At 39.8% G+C, this 5,596-nt stretch overlaps 1 long non-coding RNA gene across 2 annotated transcripts; it reads right to left on the bottom strand.

Moving 5' to 3' along the window:
* Positions 1-340: 340 nt before the first annotated feature.
* LOC108449558 lies at positions 341-5,590 on the bottom strand. 2 transcript variants are annotated; one of them, XR_001865768.1, is made up of 3 exons: positions 5,493-5,590; positions 5,173-5,282; positions 341-4,925 (listed from the first exon to the last, which is right to left on the bottom strand). It is a non-coding gene; the product is annotated as an uncharacterized LOC108449558 (long non-coding RNA). The 2 variants fall into 2 exon arrangements; XR_001865767.1 differs by lacking the exon at positions 5,493-5,590 and having other exon boundaries at positions 5,173-5,486.
* Positions 5,591-5,596: the final 6 nt, after the last annotated feature.

Here is a 5,596-nt window from a genome sequence, read left to right as displayed (position 1 = left end):
GGCTCATCCACCATGGAGGCTCAGCATCCCTGCCTCTAAGCCAGGGCAAGACCGTACAAGTAACAAGGTACAATTGTGATTTCACATGAACAGGCTAGGAGGAGCCCACTGAGCTCCCATTTCAAGACTGATCTGAGGTTGATAGTGATGTGTTAGATTTACACCGAAGTTGTTCCTTCCATCCTGAGTAAATCCCAAAGCCCCTAACTGCCATCCAGTACACATACTTAAACATTTTTGGGTGACTTTATACTGTGAGGTGCTTTCCTAGTGCCACGGTGTAGAAATTTCAGGTGCAATTATCTTCCAGTTACATCAGAGAAAGTCTGAAGACCTTATGGCAAATGCTTTTTTTTTTTTTTTTTTACTTTAAACAGTATGTCTTAAACTAACTGTTTCCCAGAATCACCGTGGGCACTGATCTGATAAGCTGCTGCCTCTACTGTGGAATAAAATTTGTGAACAGACAGAAAGCTCTTTATTGTGGATTTTTCCATGAAGATGTTGTTTATGTGACCAAGAAGTTGAGGTGAGCAGTGAAAGATTAGCTGCTACATATAAGTAGCTGTTTATTTTCTTTTTATATCTACACTTACAAATATATACTGCTACTTTGCAAATAAATGCCTGTACCTAAGACACAAAAACCTGAATTTCCTAGAACTGAATGTACTCCAAATCAAGACCAGGTTGGATGGGACTCCGAGCAACCTGGTCTAGTGGAAAGTGTCCCTGCTCACAGCAGAGAGGTTGGAATGAGATGATCTTTCCAACCCAACCACTCTACAACCATTCTTTGATCTGTTTATCATTCCATAAGCCTTTAGGGATAGGAAAAAAAAAGCCATCAGGAAATCCATATGGATTTCAGTTCATTGACTTGAACTCTGGTAACAATAAGAGGTATGCATACCTCGTAGAATTGCTTGTTAAGGAATAAGTATTCTCTTAAAGTTTAGTTTGGGAGAATCTGTGCATTTTCTTTCACAGAATCACAGAATGGTTTGGGTGGGAAAGGATCTTAAAGATACATAACAGAGGCTATGTCAAAACTTATACCAAAAAAGCCCTTACTCAAAACCAAACTAGTTCCAGAATCACCTGTGAAACCATTGGAATCTCCTGTTGGAAGACCGTAGAATTTCCAAGCTGATACTAATGACAGGATGGGGTATGGGGCTATTTAGAGCCCAGGCAGGCACAGCTCAACGGGAAATGTGGCTGCTCTAAGTCCTTGTCATAGCAAATAGATATTGATTCCTGTGCCTGCTGAAGCAAAGACTTGCAGGTCCTTCTCTCCAAGATGTTTGGAGTGGCTTGCAGCTGGAGCATCAACAAGCAGAAAAGATGGTGATTTCCAGGCACAGCCCACAGAAGGGGCCCTTCTCCCATGGTGTTCCTTTCCTCAAGGACGGGAGCAGCCACAGCCTTGCTGTAGCAGCTGCAGTAGATCTGCTGGGATAGAAGGTTTAGACTCTGTATTGAATTTTTTAAAATGCAGCCAGGATATAGTGGACAAACTCTGGAGGGATTTAAGTGAAGGTGGATCTAATGGTAGTGGATTCTAAGGGAAATGAAAAAATGACTACTTGTTTAAGTATCTGCACAGATCTGTGCAAAGCAGCAGGGAATTCAGGTATCTCAAATTGCAGTGAGGAGGCTGTTAACCTGTAAAAAATCCAGAGCTGCAAACCAGCAGCTTCATTTGAAGAAAATTAGTATCTTAATTGTTACTGAAATAAGAAAATGGATAAGACTTTTATCCATCTCCTCCATATGTAAGGGAAGACAGTTTTGCTCAGCTTGCATCCTCTTGCTTTCATAGTGATTTTAGTCATTATGTATCTTTGGTATTGAAAAATTCTAAAGATCTTTCAAATAGTCAAATTGGTTTTGGGTGCTATGAGGACAACAGCTAAGCAAATTGCCTTTTCAACTGCAAGCAGGTATCATTCAAAACTGTGCATATCAAGACTTTCCAAGTTTGCTCCATTGTTGTGATTGTTATTACACTTCAAAAAAGAAATATTGGAGCTGGGGTATTTCACATGTTAAACACAAGTGAGGAAACCAGTTGTAAAGACTAAAGAGCTGTTATAGCGGTAATCTGTAGCTGTTTGAAAAAACATTAAGCAAGAAACAAGTACTGTAGGTCCTCCCCGAAGTGTAAACTCCTTTTTGTGGTTTTTATGGATTCTATAAAATGTTGGCAGATTAACAGGGTAATAAAAACCATGAGTGTCCCCAGTTGTCTGCTCTGCCACTCTGCCAAATGTCTAACCCACCAACCCTGAGCAGTCAGCAGAGACATCTGCTGCTTCTGAGGGGAAAAAAGGCTTCTTAGGATAACCACCGCCTTGGTCACAGATTTGATCAAAGATGCACACTCCATTGCTCAGCTGTGGGGACACTGTCCCTTGCAAAGGACAACGGCAGAAGGGGACAGTTCTTATCACCCTGCAGCAAGGCTTGTCATGCTGTCAGCAGCTCCCAGTTCTGAGCCAAGTTAGTCCCCAGTGTCTCATTTAGTTCAATTGTTTGGGTGGTAATTGCAGAAGTATTTGGATATGTCACTGGTTGGTCTGAAAACCCTGACTATGGAAAATGAGGCTCTTCTAAAATAAATCACATGATGAGAACACCTTTGTCAGTACATTTCTGTGCACACAAGGCTAGTTTTCACCTCCACTTCCAAAGATGAATTAACTAACTTTCAGTGAGTTTGAAGAAAAAATGAATAGCATTAAAAATTACAGTTAGCTAATTTTGCAAACAAAAACCAGCATAAAGATGTCTAAGTGTTATCAAATGTTTTCAATTTACACTTGGCACAATTATTTCCATGCTTGACTTAAGAACTGAGCAGATGCCAAACCAAGGAAGTAAGCACATGGAGAACAAACCGTTGGAATTATAAAGAGATTAAATAACATTTCTGGAAGCTGTTTTTCTATTTAAAGACCTGAGTAGGGCTACAAAGCATCACTTTGGTAGGCAGCTAAGAGCATAAAGCCAAAATACCTGTGTACAACATTTACATTCAGCTTTTTATTTTATAAGGGCTGTCTGAAATGATTCTAAGTTTAGGTGAATGTATACACTAACTTGTTTAAGTAAGTGTTTTGATTAATAACCATTTAGATCAGTATTTCATAATTATCCTAATTAAAATGGCAATGCATTTGTAATAAGCAAGCTAATAACATGGGAAGCTTATTTTTAATGCATGTTGGATACTGGACTGCTTTGTGCCTGACATCTTTACTGTTATGGTTTTGCCTCATTTCAGTTTCCATGGTCTAGAAAGCCTTTGTGGATTTCCCTAACTGCATATAAAATTATAGACAAAAGCACATTGATATAATTTCCATAATCAGTTTAAAGGCTTCTGCTGAAAGATGAGCTCTCTGGTCTCTGTGTGTGGGGTGCTGCCAACACCCCTCAAGGACTGACCCCCACTAAGACTCCCAGTTCACACAGCTATCTCTCTGCAGCGGACTGGAGTTGTGACATGAGACTCTACTGTATTTCTCTGTAGTAGTTTGGTTTGGGGGAAGTGTTTTGACAATGTTTCTCAAGATGGTATCATTTCATTATAAGCATATGTATTTCACTCATTTCAGTTAACATCAGAACAAATTTGTGATTCTAACCTGTACTTTACACAAGGTATACTGCTTGTATTTACACCCTCTTTGTTAAAGATGCTCTTTATTCTGAAGTGGTTTTTGTGTTTCTTATCTTGTCTGTCTCATTCAGGAGTGTCTGCCTGGGGTGTGTGTGCCAGCAGCAAGAGGTTTAATTAAAGTAAAAACAGGTAGTAAGGAAGACACCCTGAAATTTAGTTTTAATATTCTGGAATGCATGCTCACCATAGGTATGGTGGAACACTTTAATGTATCTGTGTGATTGGTGACAAAACAAGTGACAGGGACAACACCCCTCCCTCTAATGCTCGTACAGCAGCATGACTGGGAGCTGAAGCAGAGCTGGCTTCTGAATTTCATGCACCCTGCAATTTTCTCTGCTGACAAATGGGTATGAGATAGCAGCAGCAAACCTCCAAACATTAGTCACACTGCTTTCCAACAAGCAACAATTACATGTAATAGGTACTCTGTCATCTTGCTCCAGCTGAATTCTATAAAGAATTCACTAATAAAAACTTGGCTTATGCTTACAAGCACAATATGCTACTTCAGAAAGCATAGGAAACAACTTCAGCTTGACCTGAGTTTAGTAGCGTATTGTCAGCTGCTAAAGTTTGCTGCACATTTTTAAGTTTATTTATCAGTTTTTAAATCTAGTGTTGGGCTATGAGTTCTCCTTTCACAGTTTTATCTCTGTACCTATTTTTGTATTTCTGGGTTGCATTACGATTCAATGCATTTTTTAGACATCCAAGCATATCCAATACAAAGTTCAGAAATATAAATTGTCTTGATTATTAACATTGATATAAGTGCACATATCAAGATATTCAGCTATTTATACAGCTATCCAGCCTTATTAGCCTAATAAGTCTTGCTGAGCCTGCTGCATGGAGAAAAGTAATGTACTCCTAGGTGACTGGCATTTCACAGAGGTTGTGGTGAAGTTCCTTGAACCAAAACCAAGCCCTAGGATTCACTCCAGTTAAAGAACAAAGAAACACTGCTCTTCTGTTTCTCAAAGCCCCCAAAAGCGAGAGGTGAAAATATGGTTGTGACTTACCTGAAGTTTGAATGAACTTAATATACTGTTGACTTGGTATCAATACCAGCATAAAAGGAAGATGAACTTGGTTGTAAAGCCTGTGAAGTTGAGACAGTGCCATGAGGTGCCTCAAATTCTCACTCTAGTCACCACAATCCAGTTTCCATTAGGGACTGGTATATAGGGATACCAATGGCCTTGTGCGCATTTCATGGCACCTGTAACATCAACTGAGACAAAATCATTGATTTTGACTAAGGTGGATGGGTCACCTTTACTTAACCTGGAAAAGAGACATGTCTATTAAAATGCACAGGTTTTTCTCATCCACTGATACAAATAAAACATTTCTGAGGGAGCAGAAAGTGACCTTCATACTCATAAGCCCACTCTATTTTACCAGCTTATGTACATACGGGTAGATTTGTACCTGGATTTCAGTCTGGGATTGAATGTGAGTTGAGTTTGCTCAAATACCTGCTGTGAAATGTTCTTCCTTTGATGTAGATACCATTTTCCCCATCAGGCCCAGAAATACAGTTTGAGGATTCTCTCTCACACTCTCACAGTAGCGGAACTTGAAACATCTGAGGAAAAAGCAGAGTTGTCTGGATACAGAAAATTTATTCTTTGCTGCTGTTGAGATCAACACTGAACTGCATTCAGCCTGGTTTGTAATTTCAAAAGAAAATGAAACAAAGGAGGAGATAACCCAAGGGCTAGGAGCTTATTCTGAGGCTGATCAGTGGCAGCTCAAATGAAAATGGTCTGTGGAGCAAAAAATCTAAACTTAAAACCTTGTTTGCCTGCTGATACATCGCGTACAGAACTTCTCAGAGCAACTTGATCTGGCTGCCATCTGCCAGGTTCGGTTTAATGTGGCAGCGCCTCTGTTCTCCCC

The sequence above is a fragment of the Corvus brachyrhynchos genome, unplaced genomic scaffold (genome assembly GCF_000691975.1).
Source record: "Corvus brachyrhynchos isolate BGI_N302 unplaced genomic scaffold, ASM69197v1 scaffold239, whole genome shotgun sequence".
In the NCBI taxonomy this organism is placed as follows: Eukaryota; Metazoa; Chordata; class Aves; order Passeriformes; family Corvidae; genus Corvus; species Corvus brachyrhynchos.
Note: the sequence above shows the minus strand (reverse complement) of the source record. Positions and strands in the feature narration are given on the sequence as shown.